This window comes from Bombina bombina, chromosome 1, assembly GCF_027579735.1.
Source record: "Bombina bombina isolate aBomBom1 chromosome 1, aBomBom1.pri, whole genome shotgun sequence".
Taxonomy (NCBI): domain Eukaryota; kingdom Metazoa; phylum Chordata; class Amphibia; order Anura; family Bombinatoridae; genus Bombina; species Bombina bombina.
In genome coordinates, this window is record NC_069499.1 from 1,319,501,555 (window position 1) to 1,319,527,305 (window position 25,751).

Here is a 25,751-nt window from a genome sequence, read left to right on the forward strand (position 1 = left end):
GTTTGGTAGGATATCCCATTACATTATATCACATTATGTTGTCGTAGGACTTGTGTGAATGGAGCAAATGATCTTCTCCTTTGAAGGGTGAATTGAGAGAGGTCTGGAAATACTGAGATGGACTGGAATTTTTCAGGTATAGATTGTTTATTAGCAAGTTCTCTTAATATCTTTTCTTTGTGAGTGAAGAAGTGTATTCTAGCCAGAACATCCCTAGGTTTATCCGCAGATAAGTTCCTGGGTCTAGGGACACGGTGGACCCTATCAAGGAGAAAACTCGGGGTATCTTGATCCGTAAGAAATTGAGTGCTAAATTCACCAATAAACTTATCAAGTTCTGTTGGAGCAATCTCTTCTGGAACACCTCTGAACATTAAATTATTCCTTCTAGATCTGTCCTCAAGGTCAGAACGTTTCAGTTTTAAATCCGAAATCTGTGTAGCCAGGTTCTGTGAATAAGATAGGAGATGCTCCTGATCAACAGCTAAATCTTCTTGTTTCCTCTCTAATGCCTCTGTTCTTTTGCCTATTGCAGCGATATCTCTGCGCAATTCAGCTGCAGATCCCTTAATCGCCTTGGTCAGAGAGTACTGGAGACTATTCATCTTTTGAGATAAGGTGTCTACAATATTAGCTGCCATATTGTCCGTTAGTGAAGTTTCCTCAATTGTCCTGGTAGTAGGGTCAGTTTCCAGATCTTCCATATACATGGCCCCCTCAAGAGGGGAGTCGCAGATGTCTCTAGAAGAATTTCTAAAATGATCTACTACCGTCCTTCTGGGTGGACCCGTAGGCCTAGATTTTTTCCTATTAGACTGGGACATATCAAGGTAGGGGCCACCTAGACCAAATTCACCTCCGGCTTGATCGGATAGAATGCCTCTCTTCAGATTTGAGTAGTTGAGACTGATTACCTCATTCCCCCTAACAGCCCATTCACCCCACTAGGCCATTGCTCAGCACATCTTACTCTGGGGAGAAAGTTTTATTTTCCTGGGTGAAGGGTAGCCTCATCCCCTGGGGAAGTGTCTCCTATCGATGATGTAGGAGAAGGAGCGTGGATATGACCCACTGAGAGAACCTCGGTGGGAAATGGAGGGGGAGAGGCACCTATGGGCTAGTGTTGGGGGGTCCTTGGACGGCCTTGAGAAAAGAAAGGAACTGAGTAGCAATATGAAAGAAAGGTGGAAACTATTGGTGCCCCTTCTATTATGTTCACAGTCTCAGCAATTCCAATTTATCTCTCTACTGTGGATGTTGATTTGGTTGTATATTATCTTCAATAATTCCCTGGTTACTTCAAAGGGAATATTTGTGAAGACAGCTTGGGGCACTTACACCTTTGTATGCACAGATGTTTAGGGTAGGGGTGCTTGAAAATTTTGGGGGTGGGAAGCCAGGAACCAGAAGGGTACTATAGTGGCTAATGAGCAGATTTTACACTTGGGAGCTGCAGGGGTTAAAAATGTGTGGCTCGAATTATGTCCCCCTAACAGGTGTTGTGCAGCAATATTGTGTCTCACCAACTCAGAAGGGACCTCTGGGTTAGCAGCTGCCTCTGCGGGTCCACCTGCAGAATAGGAAGCTCCCAGGGCAGAAGCAGAAGAGGAAGACAACAGGAGTCTGTTCCGCAGAGGCCCCTGTGCTGGACTTGGTATCGGGCTGCAAGGCCAAGATGGCGGCCGTTCGCGCCAATCCACCTCCGGCGGGCTGCCTCCCCTGTCACTGATGAAAAGTACGCCGGGGCAGAAACAAGTATTGTCTGGGCCTTCTCTGCCCCACGTAAATCCCACCTGATCCAGATTGAGAAGATCAGGGGTAAGAAGGCGCAACCTATTAGCCCATATTTTGGAATACAGCTTCACATCTATATTTATAAGTGAAATGGGGCGGTAGCTGCCACACTGGGAAGGGTCTTTATTGGGTTTGGGTATGGTCAGTATTGTGGCCTCCAGTAACTCTTTCCTAAAAGCTCCGCTTTATCTAGCTTCTGAGAACGCCTTAAGAAGAAGTGGTGTGAGGATGGTCAGGAAAGTTTTTTAAAACATGGCCGGAAAACCATCTGGTCCAGGGGCTTTACCATTTTTAAGCTGATAATAGCTCCCTTTAACTCTGTTGCAGACAGGGGAGTCATAAGTAAACTCACCTTATCCTCAGTCAGAGCTGGGAGGCCTAGAGTTACTAGAAAGCTTTTTATTTTGGTTCGAAGAAGGGGGTCTCCAGGCTCCACCCGCAGAATAGGAAACTCCCAGGGCACCCGAGCAGAAGAAAAGAGGAAGACAACAGGAGTCTGCTCTGCAGAGGCCCCTGTGCTGGACTTGGTGTCGGGCTGCAAGGCCATGATGGTGGCCGTTCACGCAAATCCACCTCCAGCGGGCTGCCTCCCCTGTCACTGATGAAAAGTACGCTGGGGCTGAAACAACAGGCTAGGGCTTGCTGCTGGAGACTCCTCAATTCAGATCGCCAATTGCACTGGTTTGCGAGGCCTCGAACTGCTACGGATGGTATGTGTGTTGTTCCCACGTGGGATTGCAGTCACCGGCAGTTGCCTCCTCAACTTCTCTTAACTTTAGCCGCTCCTGCCTCTTCCAGCCACACAGCTGACTGATTTCTTCTGAGCCGGAGCGGAGCCCCGACCCTCCGGTACAGTAAGTGAATGCTGGGGTTGCTGTTACGGGTAGGCGCCAGTTCCTCACAATGGGCAGGGGTAGTTCCACAGGATATCTGCAGATCGGCCGATCTGAGTTAAATCTAGGAGAGATATTAGTTCAGTTTTACCCACCAGGTAGAGATAGGAGGTTTTTATACGGATAAAGACTTATTTAGTATAGTCCAAAATCATTAGAAAATCAGTTATAAATGTATTTTTATGATGGATTGGAATACAACTTTTGAATGTTTTCGATGCAAAGCATTCATGTAATTTGGTCTACATTACAATTCAATCATTTTTGTTAATTCCCTGGGAAATATCAGAAAGCAGCAGTGTTTTTGTTTTATGCTGTTTTGGTTTAATTTAGTTGAAAGGGTCATCTCTATATCTATAAAAATCATCTGAGTTATGTTATATTTCCTAATTCATTTTATGCTCCCTAGTAGGTAAAAAACAGCACTAAAACCTATAAAAAATAAAGGTATCATCTGATTTTAAAGCAGTTAGTTATTAAATTATGAAATGTTGTCTTCAAGTTTCTGGAAGTAAAAAATGTGTGGTCAAAACAAAAGTATTACATGAAAGATAGTTAATTCAGATGATAAATGCCCAATCCTATACTATAAAAGGCCAAGTGTGTTTGTCCGAAGCTGTCATGCGCAGTAGAGACAGCACGAGGACAAACACACCTGGCCTTGGATTCCCTACCTGATCTGCCGACTGCCGCGAGAAGAAGTGGGAGAGGGAAAAGGGGAAAGGAGAGAGAGAGAGAGGAGAGAGAGAGAGGGGAGAGACAGAGGGGGGAGAGAGAGAGAGGGGAGCGAAAGAGAGGGGAGAGGAGAGAGAGAGAGGGGAGAGAGAGAGAGAGAGAGAGAGAGAGAGGAGAGAGAAGGGAGAGAGAGAGAAGGGAAAGAGAGAGGGGAGAGAGAGAGGGGAGAGAGAGAGAGAGAGAGAGGGGAGAAAGAGAGAGGGGAGAAAGAGAGAGAGGGGGGGGAGAGAGAGAGAGAGAGAGAGAGGGGGGAGAGTGGGGAGAGAAAGAGAGAGAGAGAGGGGAGATGGAGAGAGAGAGGGAGAGGGGAGAGAGAGAAAGAGAGAGGGGAGATAGAGAGAGAGAGGGGGGAGATAGAGAGGGAGAAAGAGTGAGAGAGAGAGCACAAAAGAGGGGGGAGAGAGAGAGTGCAAAAGAGAGGGAGGGAAAGAGAGAGCGCAAAAGAGAGGGGGGAGAGAGAGAGCTCAAAAGAGAGGGGGAGAGAGAGCGCAAAAGAGAGGGGGGAGAGAGAGAAAGCAAAAGTACCTGAGTTCGATACCCCTATGGTACCTATGTAAAATTTATTTTTCAGCTGTATTTAATTTTGTGTTTATGGCTAGACTCGTATTCTAGATATATAAATAGGTTTAATGCATCATATACATTTTTTCACCTATATCACAGGGCCCTAGGTGGGTAAGCATTCAAGTGCTACTATGTCAGACATCAGGTCATTAACCCTTATAAATATAATAACATCATTTATAAACATGTGAGTACAGTTTTCTATATATCAACAGTGATCTTTAGGGAATATGAGGCAGTTATGCCCTTAATCCCTTGTGTACACTATATGAATATTTAACATCAGTGTTATGTAAACATAATGTTAATGGGATACTAGGATAATATGTTTATTTTTAACAATATATGTACACATATATGCTTTACATTTGTTTTATATTACCCTAACCGAAGTACAGTAAGAGCAGCTACACATAAGTAATAGCTATAATTAGTAGGCTTATTATTATCATTATTTTTAGTAAGATTTAGTGAGGGTAGGTTCCCTTGAGGGCTTTTCCTAGTTAATGAATAGATTATTTTCCAGCTGTAAAGGTTTTGTGTTTTAACCAATGGCTGTGTAGGTAGGCAGATAAAAGAGTGAGTTTCTCCTTTTCAAGTTAAGCTATGACTACGGCTCTTTTAGCTGAAATGCGTAAGCTTACCTATTCAGCTGTTTTTTGATCATTTGTTCTTAAAAATGGTTATGTGATTATGGACTTTTAATACCTGTTGGTTTAATAAATGTTATGTTTTATACAATTTTTGGATATTGCTCTGCTCTCTTCGTTTTTCTTCAATTATTTTTGTCCAGTATTGAGCAATATCCACCCTTGCCGAGAGTTTTGAGCCCATGATGTTATGTATAACCTTTGTACCACATATAACCGCTTTTGACTGAAGCCGCCTTGGATCCCCAACTTACAGTCCCCCGTGTGCTGTACCTGGATTTGCTGGACTAGTACATATCCCCATCACACCCACACTTTGGCGTTCTGGAGGAGGACAGCCTGAAGCCACCCCAGCCGCATCGACAGCAAAGCGGTCTCGCTCGTGTTAAAACAGAGCAGAGTTGAAACCCCTGTTTGTGTGTTTCCAGATGCCCATGACTTGGCTGTTTTCAAAAGGATCCCTGGACGTATCGCATTAGAGCTGTCATGCTCCAGTCACATCAGAAGTAGAGTCGGAGCTCCTGTATGTTTGTGTACTGTGTCGACTGTAGACCCCTTATACGCCCACGACTTGGCGATCTCGAAGAGGAACATTGGATTACAACAGGGTAAGCCCTTTTGACTATTTACTAGTGCCTGAGAGAATTTTCCTGGGGGATTGAAGTTATATCATATAAGGGACTACATTGTTTTTGACTAGCATGTGTGGGCTCCTCTCTTAATCTATACACCTTTGCCTTCATGAATAAAGGTATCCTTCAGTTTACAGTTTTATCTGATGGAGGTTCCTGTCTCTTAAAACATTTGCTATTGAACTGATAACATTTAGGTGTAAGCTGGCAGCGCCACTTGGAGACAGGGATATTATGCAAGGGGCTATGGCTACAGAAAATCCACCACCATCACAATACTTTTCACTAATACCCTTTTCTGAAAGGGACCCCTCTAATTCGGAATTGGATAAGATTTTTTTGTTCTGATAAAACTGATTTTACACTTAGCAACCTTTTTATTTAAACAGAGAGACTGTTGATTAAAGAAACCAAACTCCAGTGGGATATTTGGACATTGGAGCGCTATTTGAAACTGACGATTATACCTAGGGGATTGTGACTAAACAAACTTCCTACCTTTGAAACAGCAGGTACAGAGTTTATTAATTCTTGGAACGACATTTTAAGTGAATGCTCTGTCAGATTGATTCTTTTACTCATTGCCTTTAAAGTTAAACAGCTTGATGATTTAAGAAGAAACATATGTGATGTTCAAAATGAACTTTTGGCTCGCCAGACTGACCCCAACTACTCACAATTTGACTCTGTTTTAAAATCTGTTATAGCAAGTATTAAGAATGATATTGTTAGTATGAAAAACACAAAATACTTAAGGGATGTCACTGACTATAATGCCAATACTGTGTATGTTTGGAATCGTAAACAAAGGTTTACATCTAGGAGAGATCAGCATAGTGGTAATTTTCAGATTAGATCATATGGTAGAGGAAGAAATAGACGCAGGAGAGGCTCACGACAGAATAGCCAGAATAGATAGGTCCATTTTTCTGATAGTGAAGTATCCTCAGGTGAGGACAATTCTGGGAGAGAGGATGTTCATCAAGAGAGACCTGGTATTCTTAAAAACACTATGGGTCTAACTGGGGCCCCTGAATTTTCCTCAGACAATACACACTATACCCATAATAACACCAGACTGCATCAGCACTCTAATACAGGTTTGGGGGTGAGTGACATTCCATCCCAGTTTAGATATCAAGACCAAGTAGTAAGGGGCAAACCTGGGGGCTATTATGATTCACATATTGTTCAATCTAACTATCAACAGGTTATGTCCAACACAATACAGGCTTCCACTATGGAAGATAATAGACAAATAGAGCAGGTTCTTCCGCTTTCTCAGTTACCAACCACAGGGGGGGTCCCACACAAGATATGCAGAACAGATACCAGCTCAGAGGCAACAGGCCACAGATAAAGTACAAACCCACAATCTGATAAACCTGTCAAATAAGGTCCTATCTCCTATTCAAATCAAAGTTTTGGGGTATGGTTTAAATTGTGTACCCTCGAATAATTTCAATATGTTTGAATAGGTTGATTAGAAATATTACCTTGCGTAGACATTTTGGTAGTGATGGTACACCATCTGCCTCTGCTCCAATGGATGTCAGCATAGGCAAATCGGAAGGCAAATCAGATTGCACGTTTGAACAGGCTTGTGAGATAGTCACACTTGAAAGTATCCTATGAGATGACACTGGAGCATCTAGGGAGGGTGTCTGAAATAGTTTTTGTGGGTTTAAAAAACCCTCCACTTTCTACCCAATACACAGTAGGGGCCCTATCTTAGAGACCTTCTATAGAAGGGTTGAAAATGACCTGAAAGCTTTACACACACAAATTTCTGGAGAGGGTACACTACCTAATCTAAACTTGAAACAGTACAAAGAAATAGTGATTAAATCCTCTGATAAGGGAGGAACTGTTGCTGTTTTGGGTAGAGATACCTATATCCAGGAAGCTAGACATCAGCTTGAGGATATTCATAACTACAAGACCTTCCAGAAAAAGCTTTTACATATCTTGGATGATGCCAGAGATAAAGGATTTATTGATGAGGAGACAGCCAACTTTTTATACGTATCTAATCCAATAGTACCTATATTTCACCACCTCCCTAAGGTTCATAAATCCTTAAGGGAGGTGAAGGGTCACCCGATAGTGAGCGGTATTGGCTCACTATTGGAACACCTGTCTCAGTGGCTAATCGCAATTTTCCACCCTATGGTAGTTACATTGAATAGCTATCTGAGGGACACAAAGCACATTCTAAAGCTGGTAAGTGAAATAACTTGGGTTTCCAAGTCTGATTCCTGGGTCTCTGTTGATGTAGTAGCTCTATACTCCTCTATCCCTCACCATAGGGCATTGGAAGCTATAAGGTTTTTCTAAAGGAGTATTCAGATTACACTCCATAGTTTCAGGAATTTATTACTGAGGTTACCAACTTTCTCCTCACACACAATTTCTTCAAGTTTGAAGGGGTTTTCTATCTCCAGGTGTGTGGGACAGCTATGGGGGCAAAGTTGGCCCCCTCGTACGCTAACCTATTTTTAGGTTGGTGGAAGCTGTCCCACATATTTGGAGATGGTAACCCCTTTAGAGAGTATATCTCTTTTTATAAGAGATATATTGATGATCTCATCTTTATCTTCAGTGGAGATCATCAATTGGCAGACTCTTTTGTATATTGGCTCAACACAAATGATTTAAATTTGGCATTTACTTTTGATTATCAAAAAAAGTCCATCAACTACCTTGACGTGAACGGGCAGGAGGGGATGGCAGAGTGATAACAGATGTTAATAGGAAGCCTACAGCAGGGAATTCTCTGCTACATGCTAAATCTTGCCATCTTGAATTTGTCCCCTATGCAGTAGCCAAGCGACAATATGTCTGCTTGAAAAGAAATTGTAGTGATCACATCCTTTATCAAGAAAGGGCTGATGAACTCAGTTCTCGTCTGAGACAGAGAGGGTACCCAAATAGGGTTATCAATCGTGCATGTAAGGAAGTAGCCAGGATTGATAGAGATCACCTTCTAAGTGACCGGTTGGAGGGTAATTATAATAAGACCAAGAAAGAATTTGGAGGTGTTAAGTTTGTTATGGGCCACAGTAGTCAATATAAACAGATTTGTTTCATCGTGAAGAAGCACTTTAAACTTCTCAATGCTGATGATAAGCTGACATCCTGTGTAGATGAAGGCATTAGGTGTTCTTTCAGATGTGGGAAGACAATTGGAAACATGATCTCTCCATCAGATTTGTCCCCACTACAAACTACCCAAAATTCATGGCTGACACACCTGGGTATGTTTAGGTGTGGTAGAAATAAATGTAAACCCTGTGATTACGCAACAATATCTAAAAAATTCAAATCAGAAATGACTCAAGAAAGCTTTGACATCAAACATTGTTTGAACTGTAACTCTACTTATGTAAGTTATGTCATCACTTGCATTTTGTGCAGACGGCAGCATGTTGGACAAACAACACGTGATGTGGGGTCGAGAATTAGAGAGCATTTCTCCACCATATCAGTTGGTAAATCTACTACCCATTTGGTCCAACATTTTGCCCTCTGTCATAACAAAAGTCTTGAGTCTTTTAGGTGGCAAGTAATAGACAAAACCATTCTCCCTAAGAGGGGGGTGAAAAGAATAAATTTTTGAGTATAAATTAAATGTACTGGGTTTTCAGGTTGGAGACAAAAGTTCTATTAGGATTTAATTTGGAATACGATCTGATTAACCATTGGCAGGTGTAATAGTGGATATACAGTTTCCTAATATCATTTTCAGCCTTTAGGTGTTCTACTGTTAACCTCTTCCCTTATGTATATCCATTCTTCTTAGCACTTAGGAACCAAGATCAAATATTTTCTACATTCCCACATACAATTGACATGTAATTGAACATTGATAATTAGAATAATTAAGGGATGTTTTTTTATGGTTTGGATAATAAGGAGTCTTAGACTCCTAACTACATTTGAGAGTGTATTGTTATACTGATATGTATTACTATTGTAGGGTTATGTACAAACACATATTTATTACAAGGGCCTCATATTTAGTTATACCTTATGACTGAGATACAATTGTATTAGGGAAATTATTAGTGTCTCATTCCTTTATCCAACCCCCTCTCCTCCTTTTTTGAACTATAGATATATATATTTTAACTCTCTACTTTTATAACCAACTTAGCTGTAGCATAGTGGTTAGGAGATTGTACCAAGGAAGTGTGGTACCTAAGTTTGATACCCCTATGGTACCTATGTAAAATTTATTTTTCAGCTGGATTTAATTTTGTGTTTATGGCTAGACTCGTATTCTAGATATATAATTATGTTTAATGCATCATAAACATTTTTTCACCTATATTACAGGGCCCTAGGTGTGTAAGCTTTCAAGTGCCACTATGTCAGACATCAGGTCATTAACCCTTATAAATATAATAACATCATTTATAAACATGTGATCACAGTTTTCTATATATCAACAGTGATCTTTAGGGAATATGAGGCAGTTATGCCTTTAATCCCTTGTGTACACTATATGAATATTTAACATCAGTATTATGTAAATATAACGTTAATGGGATACTAGGATATTATGCCTATTTTTAACAATATATGTACACATATATGCTTTACATTTGTTTTATATTAAAAAAAACAAAAATAAATTGGGCCCACACAAATGTTATATTGCTGTGTGTCCAAAAAAGGAGGTGTGCCAATCCTATACTACTCTCTGTATTTTATGAAAAATAAAACAATATTAGTATAAAATATAACCGAAGTACAGTAAGAGCAGGTACACATAAGTAATAGCTATAATTAGTAGGTTTATTATTATAATTATTATGGGTAAGATTCAGTGAGGGTAGGTTTCCTTGAGGGCTTTACCTAGTTAATGAATAGATTATTTTCCAGCTGTAATAGTTTTGTGTTTTAACCAATGGCTGTGTAGGTAGGCAGATAAAAGAGTGAGTTTCTACTTTTCAAGTTAAGCTATGACTACGGCTCTTTAGCTGAAATGCGTAAGCTTACCTATTCAGCTGTTTTTTGATAATTTGTTCTTAAAAATGGTGATGTGATTATGGACTTTTAATACCTCCATTGGTTTAATAAATGTTATGTTTTATACAAATTTTGGATATTGCTCTGCTCTCTTCTTTTTTCTTCATTTATTTTTGTCCAGTATTGAGTAATATCCACCCTTGCAGAGAGTTTTGAGGCCACCATGTTATGTATAACCTTTGTGCCACATATAACCACTTTTGACTGAAGCCACCTTGGATCCACAACTTACAGTGTGCTGTTCCTGCATTTGCTGGACTAGTACATACCTCCATCACACCCACACTTTGGCGTTCTGGAGGAGAACAGCCTGGAGCTACCCCAGCCGCATCGACAGCAGAGCGGTCTTGCTTGTGTTAAAACAGAGCAGAGCTGAAGCCCCTGTTTGTGTGTTTCCAGACGCCCACAACTTGTCTGTTTTCAAAAGGATCCCTGGATGTATCACATTAGAGTGGTCACGCTCCGGTCACATCAGAAGTAGAGTCAGAGCTCCTGTCTGTTTGTGTACTGTGTCGACTGTAGACGCCTTATACGCCCACGACTTGGCGATCTTGAAGAGGAACATTGGATTACAACAGGATAAGTCCTTTTGACTATTTACTAGTACCTGAGAGAATTTTCCTGGGGGATTGAAGTTTTATCATATTAAGGACTACATTGTATTTGACTAGCATGTGTGGGCTCCTCTCTTAATCTATACAGCTTTGCCTTCTTGAATAAAGGTATCCTTCAGTTTACAGTTTTGTCTGAAGGAAGTTCCTGTCTCTTAAACATTTGCTATTGAACTGATATGGTTTTAGGAGAGACACATGGAACACTGGGTGGAACATGAGTGTGTGAGGTAGATTCAATCGAACTGCCACAGGGTTCACTAGTTTTGTCACTGAGAAAGGACCTAGGAATTGTAATCCCAGTTTCTTGAAAGGACAAGTCAAGTGAAGATGTTGGGTAGAGAGCCACGCCTTGTCCCCTACATGATAAAATAGAGACAACCTCCTTCATCTGGGTCTAGAACCGGGAGGTGAACTGCATGCCACGGTCAAATACAATAGATTTGGGTACACCATGAAGGCTTGCATGAATAGTTCTTTCCGGTGATCAAAGGCATGTTGTGCAGCTGAAGTCCATGTGAAAGTGGTGCCCATTTTGGTCAGGGCTGAGAAAGGGGTGCATAGGGAGGAGAACCCTCGGAGGAACCATCTGTAGAAGTTAGCGAAACTCATGAACTGTTGCACCATACGTTTAGTCTTGGGCACAGGCCAGTCAATGATGGTTTGAATTTTCATTGGGCCCATCTGTATGCGCCCTGGTGCATTTCTCCAGTTTTCCATATAGGTGGTGCTGCCTTATGCGGGCTAATACAGTCTTTACATGTCTCTCATGTATGGCCAATGAAGGGGAGAAGATGAGGATGTCATCCAGATACACCACAGCAAAGGTATCCAAGAGATCTCTGAGACATCAATGATGAAGTAGTAACAAGATAGTAGGTAAAGTAATACTAATTTTAAGTACCTATAGGTGCCAAATATTTTTGTAATCAACAAGCACCTGTTAGGGGGAACAATATAGCACTAAGGAGACTCCTAGAAAAATTAGTTACAAAGTCTGCAACAAAAAAAAGAGTGCTTTACCCCTACAATTATATAGGAAAAAAATTATTCTCACTGAATAATACAGGAATGATTTTTTAACCATTCATACTTCATCTTTATTGGTTTAACTCTTCAATCATACACGTTTAAAAACACTTAAACTCTCTAGATATCCATATGTAGCATAGATTTGTGAATAATACCATTGAAAAGCATGTATCTAGATGTGAAACATTATAATTGGTTTGTATAATATCAAGCAGTCAGATACAAACAATATCTTTTGTAGCCGGCTATTAATAAATTCAGAAATAAGCTGTAACAAGAGAACCTGTTAATTTGTGGGATGTCAGATTATGAGATTAAATCTATCTAGCTAATACTCTATCTGTAATTATAAAGTCCTTGCTTGCACAGTTAACGTTAGCACAGCTGTTCAGTGTAATAGATTCTGTCTGCTTAAGCCCCTTCTATAGCGGGGCTAGATTTATCCACTTCTCCAAAATGTCGGGTATCTATTTGACAGTGTCAATTGTTCAAATATGGGAGAGTCCCTTAACGGAAATATCATTTGGATCTGCGTCTGATCTGGAAGTAATAGTATAAGATTTTCCCATTTAGCCAAAAAGATTGTTAATTTAGTATCTAAAAAGATTAAAGGATCTGTTATAGCTGTTGCTAGTTGAAACAGCATATTGTTAACAAATGATGTAATAGTAGGTGCTCTTTTATCTTTCCAACTTCTAAGATTCATCTGTCTTGCAACTAATATAGCTGTATTAACTAGATGCTTATTCTGTATATCCTTCTCATCCATGAGAAATAAAACATGTTCTAATTTGAGTGTAACTCTAATAGGTATACATTTATTCAGCCAATATACTATCTTACACCAAAAACTGCTGAATCTTCGGACAATAATAGAAAACGTGTGGTAAATCAGCTTCTGTAGAATTACATCTTGGACATTTAGTAAAACCTTGTCTATTCCATTTAGACATTCGCTTCTGTGTTAAATACGCTCTATTTAATATTTTTTTTTATGTGATTCTCTGAATGAGAAGGCACATGTGTACTTTGTGATTAAACTAAAGCTCTTTTTAAAATGTTCAAATTTTAGATTTCTAATCTCTAGGCTCCATTTAGCATACAGATCGATCTAATATTTTATCTTAAGCTTCTAAAGAAATTATACATGTTTTATAGATAAGAAATTGAATGTTTCCCAGACTGATAAATGTTAATAATTGAGTTTATACTCCTAAAACTATTTGGATTATATTCTGCCAATTTATTGTAATCAACAAAGTGGCGAATTTGTAAATAGGCAAAAAATTTAGTTCTCTTCAAGTTATATTCTTTGACCAAAGAATCAAAAGTTTTGACAGATTTAGTCTGCGTATCAATAATTTGATATACTTGAGTTAGCCCTTTTTGGGTCCAGTCGTAAAAGGCATAAGTTTCTATACCGCTAATAAAATGTGGATTGCCCCTTATAAGTAGATATTGTGATATGGTATAGATAATCTGAAGACTTTGGTATATTCTCTTCCATGATAACACTATATTATATATGGTGTATTTAAAATCCATTTTTTCAGAACTTTTTAAAGGGAACTGATGGAGTAAGGCTCTAAGGGATAAGGGAGATATTACAGCCTCCTCGCTTTCCTAATTAGTTATGTATTCTGCCCCTGTTAGCCAGTCTATTACATTTTTGGCCATACATGACCAATTATATATTTTTAAATTTGGAAGGGCGAACCCTCCTTCCTCTCTTAGGTGCATCAGTTTCTTGAGTGCTATAACAATGTCCCATATGATGTGTTCATGATGTTCCTTCCCAATTCAGAGCAACGAGGCATGTGACAAAGAAGGGTGTATTTTGGTATGAGTAGGTACAGAAAGCTGAGAGGCAAGGGTAGAATGCAGGAAACAGCTACTGGCTCCGGAATCTACAACAGCAGTCAGCTTGGTGGACATATCTCCTAGCTGTAGGTTGACAGGAATGGTAAGGTGAGAGGAGGTATTATATATAAGAAGGTTGAGACATATATATCTGAGGTCTTGAAGGAGAGTCTTTCAGAACATGGCCAGGCTTGGCACAGTAGAGGCAGAGGTGGAGTGTACATCTTCTGGCCCTCTCCATAGCTGTCAGTTGCCCACGGACCAAGCCAATCTGCATTGGTTCACCTTGCTCTTCAGTTCCAACCAAAGGGTATGTACCAGTAACAGAAGGAAGGAAGGAGTCAGAACGTCGAGGCAGTGGTGGTAAGGAGTCTTGTTTTTCTTTCCGTCTCTCACAGAAGCGACTATCCAATTGTGTTACAGACAGGATCAACTCCTCTAGGGTGGCAGGAACTCCAATGCACTAGCTCATCCTTCAGGTGATCATTCAATCCAAGGCAGAACTGGTCTATGAGCTCATCCTTCAGGTGCTCATTCAATCCGAGACGGAACTGGTCTATGAGGGCCATGTCGTTAACGGCAGTATCAGGAGTGACTTCACGGAACTCCATTATGAATTCCTCTACTGGTCTTTTTCTGTGTCTCAGGGACCAGAGGGTGTTCCGTGTTGTGGAGGAAAGTAATGGATCATCATAAAGGGTGTTCATTACTGTTATGAAGGACTTCCAAGTCTCCAGGATAGGACTTCTAGTATGCAGCAATTGATGAGCCCATATCTGTGGAAGACCAGACAGCAGGGAGATGGCAGTGCGCAGTTAGACAAAGTCCGTGGCATAGGTAAGAGGCTTGAGTAAAACAGTAGTTCACAAGAAGTGAAAAAAGGCATAGTAGTCGGAGTGCTTGCGTGTGAACTTCTCAGGTAGGACGATAGTGGGCCTAAATACAGAGGCCTCATACAGGGGAGATGGTTGAGGAGGAGAGGGAGATAAAGCTGCTGCTGCAGCATTTCACTGCTCCTGGTCTCTCTCTCTCTGCAACAGGCTCTCCTGGCTTGCTTGCAACTCTTGAATAGCTTGTGTTATATTGGTCCGATGTTGGGTAAGTGTAGCCAGCGAGTCAAATGTTCTTGAGGGTTCCATGGTATGGCTGAGTTATTATGTAATGGGAAAAGAAACATCCAAAAGCAGAAATGTAACCCAGTGGCAGAGAACAATAAATAGATAAAGTCCCAGGCATCACAACAGGCAAGGGTTGAAGGAGAGATAAAAGTCAGGAGTATCCAAGGTCAGGGCAGGCATCAAAGAAGCAATGTTAAAAATAAGCCAAAGGTCAAAAGCCAGGAAAATCCAAAATACAAGGTAAGGAAACAGGATAAGTGCTTAGTCTCTATGAATTAACCAGCAGAATAACTCATCAATGAGTGAGAGGGCTGTCCAAGCTTTAAACCCTTCAGTCACCTGAGCACTTATGGGAGACAAGGGTGTAGCCACAGAACACTCTCCTTGTCCGTCTTGAGCCAGGAACATGTTGTGCATGCCAGCCCAGCACACGCATTAGAGCACCTGCGCAGACACCTGTAAATTTGCGCAAGCGCACCTCCGTAGACACCCACAAATTTGCATGTAGACACATAGATAACAGCGAACACCATCACAATCACGTGGGTAGCCGTGAACTCATTTGCCGAACAACCCCATCGGTGCCCAGGCAAGAGGGCACTCCTGGTACCAGGACACTAGGTTTGAATTTATTCTCACTTTCTATGGTTATGGGTTACGAATGTTGAATATATATATATATATATATATATATATATGTATGATGATTTTTTTTGGGTAAAATATATATCTATACTTGATAGATTGATAGATAGATAGATAGATAGATAGTAGGGCTGCGCATCTTCACTGTTCTCACGATTCGATTACGATTATCATGGTAACGATTTGATTCGATTCTGTGATGCATCGCGATGCATCACGATTACTGGCCTATTTATGCCCAGGATTTAAATTTTTAACAAAAAAAATTATACACACACACACACACACGAGTCATGTGATCAAGCATACTAATCACTTTAATCACATAGTGGAAGTTCCAGTTTTTTAAAACTTGGAGGAGGAACCCAAAAGAGCGCTTATTCAGTACAAAATACCATGCAATAGCCTACAGCACTAATACACATTATGGCTTGACATATTTGTTTTATAGTTTAGAAGCAGGTTAAAACATTTAGACAGAATTTATTTTCCAGCTTTCATGGTGTGGATGAACAGGTATTTTTATTTACATACACACACATTTTAAAAACTAAAGAGTGAATAAATAGTGTAATGCCTATAAATATGCTACAGTGTATTGGTGTCAATAAGGGGTTAATTTCTATCTCTTCCACAGACATCAGCAGTTAACATTACCTTACTGCTCAGTGGCTGTTGAGGCTGCTGTATCTGCTGCAAGTCATTCATTCGTGCTGTTTAGTACTACGCTGCAGACTCCATGCTGTAAACAGCAACCCTTAACCTTTAAACTTTAACTCCCTTTCCTCCCACTTACTTTGCAAAGTAACAGAGCGGAATAGTGTCAATAAGTTGTGCTGCTAGCTGGCTCTCTGCACAGACGTTGTGAGAGGGGGGGAAGTATAAGGAGGCACGGCTGAACAAACCAGTCTACACACTTACACAGTGAACTGTGGGAAAGAGGAGTAAAATGGTGCTCCAGCGCTGAACAGTGTATGAGCCTCAGCACATAACCCTCGAGCAGTGAGTGAGCAGCCGCGGTAGTAATAAGGATAGGAGCGCAGGGTCACGTAACGCAACGTTGCTTTATGACATCACTGACCCTGAATCGATTATGGGCTTCACTATATCGACGCAGCATCATTCAAGGCTGCATCGCGATGCATCGGCTTAACGATTATTTTCTGCACCCCTAATAGATAGATATATAGATAGATAGAAAGGAAGGACTATCTTTTTAATAATACTTATAACATATTCCCTTATGTGAAGAATATTGGAATATAAAATACAATACATACTCAGTTAAACACATTATACAATTGTAATATTGAATTTAAAATGCTTTAATTGAAATCCTATTGGTTGTTCAAATCAGCCAATAGATTTTAAGCAGCTCTCATCCTATTGGCTGATTTGAACAGTCAATAGGATTTCAGTAGATCTCATCCTATTGGCTGATTTGAAGTTCAAGAATCAAATCAACCATTAGGAATGCAAGGGACGCCATTTTGAAAAGGCTCCCTTGCATTGAAGATGCAGTGTATGGCGGTGACCGTATGAAGAGGACGCTCCACGCCGGATGTCTTCAAGAGTGGACTCGATCCGCGCCGCCGGGATGAAGATAGAAGACGCCGCCTGGATGAAGACTTCTCGCCACCTGGAGGAAGACTTCTCACCGCCTGGATGAGGATGGATGTCCAGACTTCAGAAACTGTGAGTGGATCATCGGGGGTTAGTGTTAGGTTTTTTTTTAAATCTTTTTGGGTGGGGTTTTTTTTTTAGATTAGGGTTTGGGCTTTAGGTAAAAGAGCTGAATGCCTTTTTCAGGGAAATGTAAAAGAGCTGAATGCCCTTTTAACGGCAATGCCCATACAAATGCTCTTTTCAGGGCAATCGGTAGCTTAGGTTTTTGTTAAAGTTAGGTTTTCTATTTCTGGGGGTTGGTTGAGTGGTGGGTTTTACTGTTGGAGGGGTCTTTGTATTTTTTATTTCCAGGTAAAAGAGCTGATTTCTTTAGGGCAATGCCCTACAAAATGCCTTTTAAGTGCTATTGGTAGTTTATTGTAGGGTAGGGTTTTTTATTTTGGGGGGGCTTTTTTACTTTATAGGGTTATTAGATTAAGTGCAATTGTTTTTATTTTTGATAATTTCATTGTTATTTTTCGTAATTTAGTGTTTGTTATTTTTCGTAATTTAGTATTTTTTATTTTTTGTAATTTTAGACTTAATTTTTTTTAGTAGTGTTAGTTTTTTTTAATGTGTAATTTAGTTTTTTTAATTGTTATAGTTATTTTAATTTTAGTATAATAGTTTAGTTTAATAGTTATGTTAGGTTAATTTTTAGTTTAAACTTAGGTTTTTTAATTTTACAGGTAAGTTTTTATTTATTTTAAAATAGGGATATTGTAATTTTAATATAAAGTTAGGGGGTTGTTAGGTTTATGGGTTAATAGTTTAATTTAGTTTTTTGCGACGTGGGGGGCTTGCGGTTTAGGGGTTAATAGGTTTATTTAGTGGCGGTGATGTGGGAGGCCAGAGGTTTAGGGATTAATAAATTTATTATAGTGGCGGTGTTGTCGGGCAGCAGTGGAATAGGGGCAATAACTTTTATTAGTGGCGGCGATGTCGGGGAGCAGCGGAATAGGGGTTAATAACTATTATTATTGGTGGTGATGTCGGGGGCGGAGAATTAGGGGTTAATAACTTTATTATAGTGTTGGCGATGTCAGGGGCGGTGGATTAGGGGTTAATATCTTTATTATAGTGTCAGCGATTAGGGGTGTTTAGACATGGGGGTTATGTTAGGGTGTTAGGCTTAAACGTAACTTTTTTTTCGCCATAGACATCAATGGGGTTGCATTACGGCGATCACCATTCCGCACTTCAGGTGTTAGTTTTTTTCTAATACTCTCTCCCCATTGATGTCTATGGGGGAAAGCATGCGCGAGCACGTCAAAGAAGCCCTTGGCTTTGTGAGGTATGGAACTTATCACCACCATATCGCACGCACATGGAGGCTTTTCAGAAACTCGTAATGGCAGCGATAAGGAAAGTGAAATAACGCAACTTTTGTTAAGTTTGTTTCGCACCCTCTATAGCGCAAAATTCTTAATCTAGGTGAATGCTATTTAAGACTGCATAGAATTGAGCATTCATACATGCTACTGAGAAATAAAGCATAAAAGTATATTGTGATCATAGAATTGTATACATATACATATACATATATATATATATATATATATAAGCATACAATATACAGTATATAACATTATAAGCAAACACATATGATACTATGGGGCCAAATTATCACGCTCCAAATGGAGCTTGATGCCCCTTGTTTACGGCGAGCCTTCAGGTGAACTGTTTGTGCAATGATAAATGCCGACAGTGTATGCTGTAGGCATTTATCGATGTGCAGCAGACATGATACGCTACACTGTATCATGTCCACCCGCACTTTGATAAATATGCCCCTATGTATCATATTCTAATTTAATTATACAGGTATGTTATAAGTGAATTATTTTTCTGCAGGTGTATGTGTCCATGTACGTGTGTCTTCAATGCAAGCTGAAGGAAATATCCTGATCTTAAAGGGATACTAAATCCAAAAAAATTATTTAATTTTTAAAAAATCAGGAATTTAAAGCTTAGGAGTCGGACCATTTTTGGTCCAGAACCTGGGTTACGCTTGCTTAACTGAATGTAGGCACCAATAAGCAAGCGCTATCCAGGGTGCTGAACCTAAAATAGGCTTTACATTTCTGCTTTTTAAATAAAGATAACAATAGAACGAAGAAAAATTTATAATAAATTAGTAAAATTAGAAAGTTGCTTAAAATTGTATTCTTTATCTGAATATTGAAAGAAAAAAAATGGATTTAGTTTCCCTTTAATCAATAAGGTATGTGTCTGATTTAAAATAAATATATACTTCCATATAGAGCATGTGATTTTAAACAACTTTCCAAATTATTTCTCTTATCTAATGTGTTTTGTTCTCTTGATATCCTTTGTTGAAAAGGTAGGCTCCGGAGCTGCTAATTGATGGCTACACATATATGCCTCATGGTATTGGCTCACCCAAAGCATTTAGCTTGCTCTCAGTAGTGAATTTTTGCTTCTTCAACAAGGATACAAAGAGAATTAAGCAAATTAGATAAGAGAAGTAAATTGGAAAGTTGTTTAAAATTGTGTTGTCTATATCTGAATCATGAAAAGAAAATGTTGGATTTCATGTCCCTTTAAGCCAAGTGCTTCAAGCTGATCACACACAAAATGATGTGCCTCTTTTTTTCTTATTGCTCATTGTTCAAGGTATTTTTCTTTTTAACTGTTTTGTTACTAATAAAGGAGTGATGCACTAAATAATTATAAAAGTGGATTTTTATCCTGCATTAAATTAGACAGTGGAATTTAAGGAAATGTTATGTAATTAATGCATTTTGATTACTATCATAATTTACCCATCTAAATAGCTGTCACAGTGTATTATTTACATAGGTCAATGTAAAGTTAATAGCTGTATAACATTAGAGGGCTGAGTGTGAGATGGAGTCAAGTAATTAAATGTGTTCATTATAACATTGTAAGTGCAGTAAGCAATTGTTAAAGGGACAGTCTACACTAAAATTGTTATTGTTTAAAACTACTCATTCCACTGCTTTGCACAACCAACATTGTTAGATTCATTTATTTTATAACATTTAAACCTCACTACAGACAGCCTCTTATCGCATGCTTTTTTTTATTAGCTCTTCACAACAGGAGACTGCTAGTTCATGTGGGCCATAAAGATGTTTTCACGCCCGAGGAGTTATTTAATATTTAGCACAATACAGTACTAAATGCAAGTCAATGGATAATAAATAGTCACAGTCATGTGATCAGGGAACTGTCAGAAGATGCTTAGATACAAGGTAATCACAGAGGTAAAAGTATATTAATATAACTGTTGGTTATGCAAAACTGGGGAATGGGTAATAAAGGGATTATCTATCTTTTAAAGCAATAAAAATGATACTATAGACTGTCCCTTTAAAGTACACTCTACATGATAATGCCTAATTTAGATATGCAAAGGGCATGTAATGCTATGAGATACATGGTATATATTTCAGGAAAATGTAAAGTTTTTATTATAGCTTATTGACACTGGTCTTTTTCCTGTTTATGTATAAATTCAGGCATCAATGTCACAGATTAAGAGATGCTCTCTCTGTTATTGGAAAGAATTCAAATATGTAATTACTAACCCAACTTCTGGAGTAACGTTTTATCTGAAACATCTTTCAGGCATGGTCATGAAACGAGGAACCTGGATAATGTAAAGGTATAACGGTACCTTAGAGACTTTGATATTTGCTTGCAATTGTTTCAAAGTAATAGTTGACTATCTCCTTGGGACTTGAACTAAAGGACGGAGATAAGTAACATTGAGTATTTGAAAAGATCTGTGATGTTGAGGAAAATTCTGTGACAACTCCTGCATGTCATGTGCCCCTTTTGAAGGGAAATTCAGGGGTAAAAATAAAACGGTCTAAATTCCACAGCACACCACATACAGTTATTTTTATTATTTTGCTTTGTTTTGTATTTTACAAAAAACATATATATATATTTTTATTTTATTTATTTTTTAAATATAACTACATTTACAATAGCTTCTGATTTTATGGTAATAATAATGTATGTGTTTAAAAAAGTATTTTATTTGCATGAGATATATCTTTATTTATGACACATGAAAAAAAACATACTTTTTGCAGCATTTAGATCAATTCCTCAATGGCTCTAGATTGAGAAAATACATATTCAAAATGCACAATGACCAATTTAACTATTTAGATACCTTTTACATGATAACAATAGTCTGTCACTAATTTCACAAATAATTACACAATGCTTAATTCCTAATTAACTGTCTTGTGATCACCAGAAATACATTTTAGCTTATTGTGCAGCTTTTAAATAGATGTTCTGTTAAAGGGCCACAAAACATCTTGTCATTTCAGGTATTTCTGTTGTCATGCTATTGAATAAGAGTCAAGTGTAAGCATTTTATTATCAGTTTGTTTGCTGCAACAGTTTTTCAATCACCAAACTCCACCCACCCAGTCTGAACTTGTTACTGCAGTAAACAAGTCAATATACAGTCATTAAGCTCCATTACATATGCGGCGTCGCCCGCAAAAGCCAGCGGCGCTGCTTTTTACGCGATTATGGTATTACATAAACAGCTCCGCATATAAATGCGGCACGTATATTTCACCCGTCGGCTGCAATTTTTACTTCCATAAGCTAACATAGAACCGCGTCGCAAATTGGTATCAAATATTCAGCAGAAGACTTACGTGGCAAAAATGGAAAAATGTTACTACACAAAGGCAGCCGCAGCAAGCACCATGACTCCAGTAACTGCCTGAAAATATTAACTAACACCTAACGCATGCGCAATATCTATCTACCTGTCAACTGCAATCCCCCACCACAATAACTAATAAAGTATATTAACCCCTATATCCACCATCAAACCCACATTGCAACTAATAATTAAAGTATTAACCCCTAAATCAACCAACCCCAACATCACAAACTACTTCCAAGCGGTGACTGGTTCCTGAAGTCCGGCGGTGAAGTTTTCTTCCATGCGGTGACCGGTTCCTGAAGTCCGGCGGTGAAGTCTTCTCCCAAGCAGGGACCTCTTCTTTCTTCATCCAAGACCAAGCCGGAGCTGAGCGTAGATGAGAGTGGAGCAGGACCAGTGACCACAGAGCCATGGAGCGTGGAGGATCCTCTTTTCGTATGATCGCTGCCGTACACTGAATAGTGAATTCAAGCTACGCAATTAAAGATGGCGTCCTTTGAATTCCTATTGGCTGATTTGATTCTTCAAATTCAAATCAGCCAATAGGATGAGAGCTACTGAAAGCCTATTGGCTGTTCAAATTAACCAATGGGTGCTGACAGTTTCTAAAGTGCCGTAAGTCACTGGTAACTCCAGAAATTTGTATTTACGCTCGTTTCTGGACATCGCTAGTTTATCCAACTTACGGCACTTTATGAGCTTCCGGCGCCGTAGATGTGATATCCCGATGTGCAAGGTGAAATTACGGGTGGAGTGGGTTTCAGCGCTTGTGCAGAAGCCTTCACCATATATGTAATCTCGTCCCTCATGTTTGCCAAAATCTTGTTTTGCAGTGTATGGTCTAATCCTCCCTGTTGAGTCCAATCAGGGACAGATATGGAGGTGAAAAGTTTGCAGTGTGCATATCTAGTTTTTGGAATTGGAAAGCCAATAACTTGCATAGTTAAATTACATTAAAAAAATTATTAAAGTAAAAAATAAAAAAAAATTGTAAATTTTTACTTCACATATGTAAAGTGCCATAAACATTTTGAGTAATGTGCATATTATAAAAGGGTCAACTTAGATAAAACAGTGTGTGGTTTTTTTTTTTTTAAAAAAAAAGCTTATAAGTATTTTAATACATTTTCCAAAAATCTGCAAAATTACTTACACTTTAGTGTTGCCAAGTGTATCCTGCTCCACCTCCCTTATCAGTGTCCTACTTCAAACCTTGTTGTATCATATAACAAAGTGTGCATGTGTGGATAATTACTTATACAAGCAAGATGGGGTTGAGGAGGCTTTGTGAAAGCTTTAGCATTATACTGTGCACTTCTTTAGTCAGGTGTAACGTAAATCTGGTACAACAAAAATGATTTCCCCTGCAGCGCTCAGTGGTGTCTCTGTGTTTTTCTCAAACAGTGCTGTTTTCACCAAGTGTTTCATCTCAATATTAGCAAATTCCGTATTGCATATACCAAAAAACCACAAAGCAGTTGTAATTCCCTAGGGACATATTTACAGACATGAATTAGAAAAAAAGAGAGTGTAATTCACATATATGGTCCTTTCCTTCTTATTCCATTCCTTCCTTGCTGTTCGTCTCCAAATGGAAAATCTGCTGTTTGTGTATTCGGAAATTCTGCGCCTGACCAAAAAATACGGCGCATACAGCACACTACCAGCTCCTCCTCCAACTCACTTCTGACCCACGCAAACCTCCAATGGGAACCTGAAATCCTGTAAGTATCAAATCCAAATCAAGAAACAGCGAGACAGTGGGACAGAGTAAAATAAAACATCTCAATTTATTCAAAATAATAGGGTAAAAAAGTTCCATTGCTTACATAGCATAAAATAACAAACCAGTGTATCAGAGGTCTTACGTGTTTCAGCTTATGCCTTCCTCATATACCTACTGTGACTCTGCCCCCCTACCATGCATGTGCATGAGTGCATTCTGCAGATGCTGTGGCCTGGATTCCACCTTCCATATATGGAAATGCCCAGGGGGGAGCTTCCTACAAAAAAAACTATGCCTGAATTATAGGGGTTAATGGTGGTTAAAACATAAACAGTTTTGCAGGTAAGCTTTGGCTACATTATATATTTTGTAACTTATGTTAGTTCATACTGTTTTTTATGTCCCTTTAAACATTTTCTTTTACAACTTTAACGTGTTTAACCCCTTAACAACACGAGTCGTACAGGGTACGTCGCACACAACCTGGTCTTTAAAGACCAGCGACGTACCCTGTATGACCTAATTGTTTAAAGCGGCTGGAAGCGATCCTGATCGCTTCCAGCCGCTTTCAAGGTATTGCCGTGATGCCTCGATATTGAGGCATCATGGCAATACCTTTTCTGGCACACCGATGCAGAGAGGACCACTCTGTGGCCCTCTCTGCATCGGCCAGCGATGGTGCCGATCGTTGGTGGGTGGGAGCAGTTACAGGGAGGAGGGTGGGTGGCCCATCGCTGGGAATCTTGTTCTTATTAGTCCCGGTGCTTGCGGGTGCATGCACGGGGGCGGGGCTGTGTGCGCGCACCCCCGATCTTAACAGTATTAGGCAGCATAAACGGTCCGGTTGTGGTGGGAGTGGGAGGTGATCCGTGGTGGGAGCGGGTGATGGGGTTTTAATTTTTATTTATAAAAAGGATCTGGGAGAGGGGGGTGGGGGGTATTGAGGGGGGGCCAGCTACACTACAAAAAAAAAAAAAACTAAAAAATAAATGCACTAAAGTTTGAAAAGTGGGTACTGGCAGACAGCTGCCAGTACCCAAAATGGCACCAAATAGTGAGAGGGGGGAGATTAGAGAGCTGTGTGGGGGGGGGGGCTCAGGGAGGTTGGGTGCTATGGGGTTCTCCTACACAGCAGCATATGTAAATATGCTGGGGAAAAAATTAAAAGAGAGCTTTTATTTTAGTACTGGCAGACTTTCTGCCAGTACTTAAGATGGCGGGGACAATTTTTGGGTGAGGGGGGGAAAGAGAACTGATTGGGAGGGATCAGGGGGTGGGATGTGTTAGGTGGGAGGCTGATCTCTACACTAAAGCTAAAATTAACCCTGCAAGCTCCCTACAAGCTACCTAATTAACCCCTTCACTGCTAGACAAAATACACGTGTGATGCGCAGCAGCATTTTGCCGCCTTGTAATTACCAAAAAGAAACTCCAAAGCCATATATGTCTGCTATTTCTGAACAAAGGGGATCCCAGAGAAGCATTTACAACCGTGTGTGCCATAATTGCACAAGCTGTTAGTAAATAATTTCAGTGAGAAACCTAAAATTGTGAAAAATTTTACGATTTTTTTAATTTGATGGCATTTGGCGGTGAAATGGTGGCATTAAATATACCAAGATGGGCCTTGATCAATACTTGAGGTTGTCTACTACACTACACTAAAGCTAAAATTAACCCTAGAAGTTCCCTACATGCTCCCTAATTAACCCCTTCACTGCTGGGCATAATACACGTGTGGTGCGCAGTGGTATTTAGCGGCCTTCTAATTACCAAAAAGCAACGCCAAAGCCATATATGTCTGTTATTTCTGAACAAAGGGGATCCCAGAGAAGCATTTACAACCATATATGCCATAATTGCACAAGTTGTTTGTAAATAATTTCAGTGACAAACCTAAAGTTTGTGAAAAAATTTGTGAAAAAATGAACAATTTTTTTTATTTGATCGCATTTGGCGGTGAAATGATGGCTTGAAATATACCAAAATGGGCCTAGATCAATACTTTGGGATGTCTTCTAAAAAAATATATATACATGTCAAGGGATATTCAAGAATTCCTGAAAGATATCAGTGTTCCAATATAACTAGCGCTAATTTTGAAA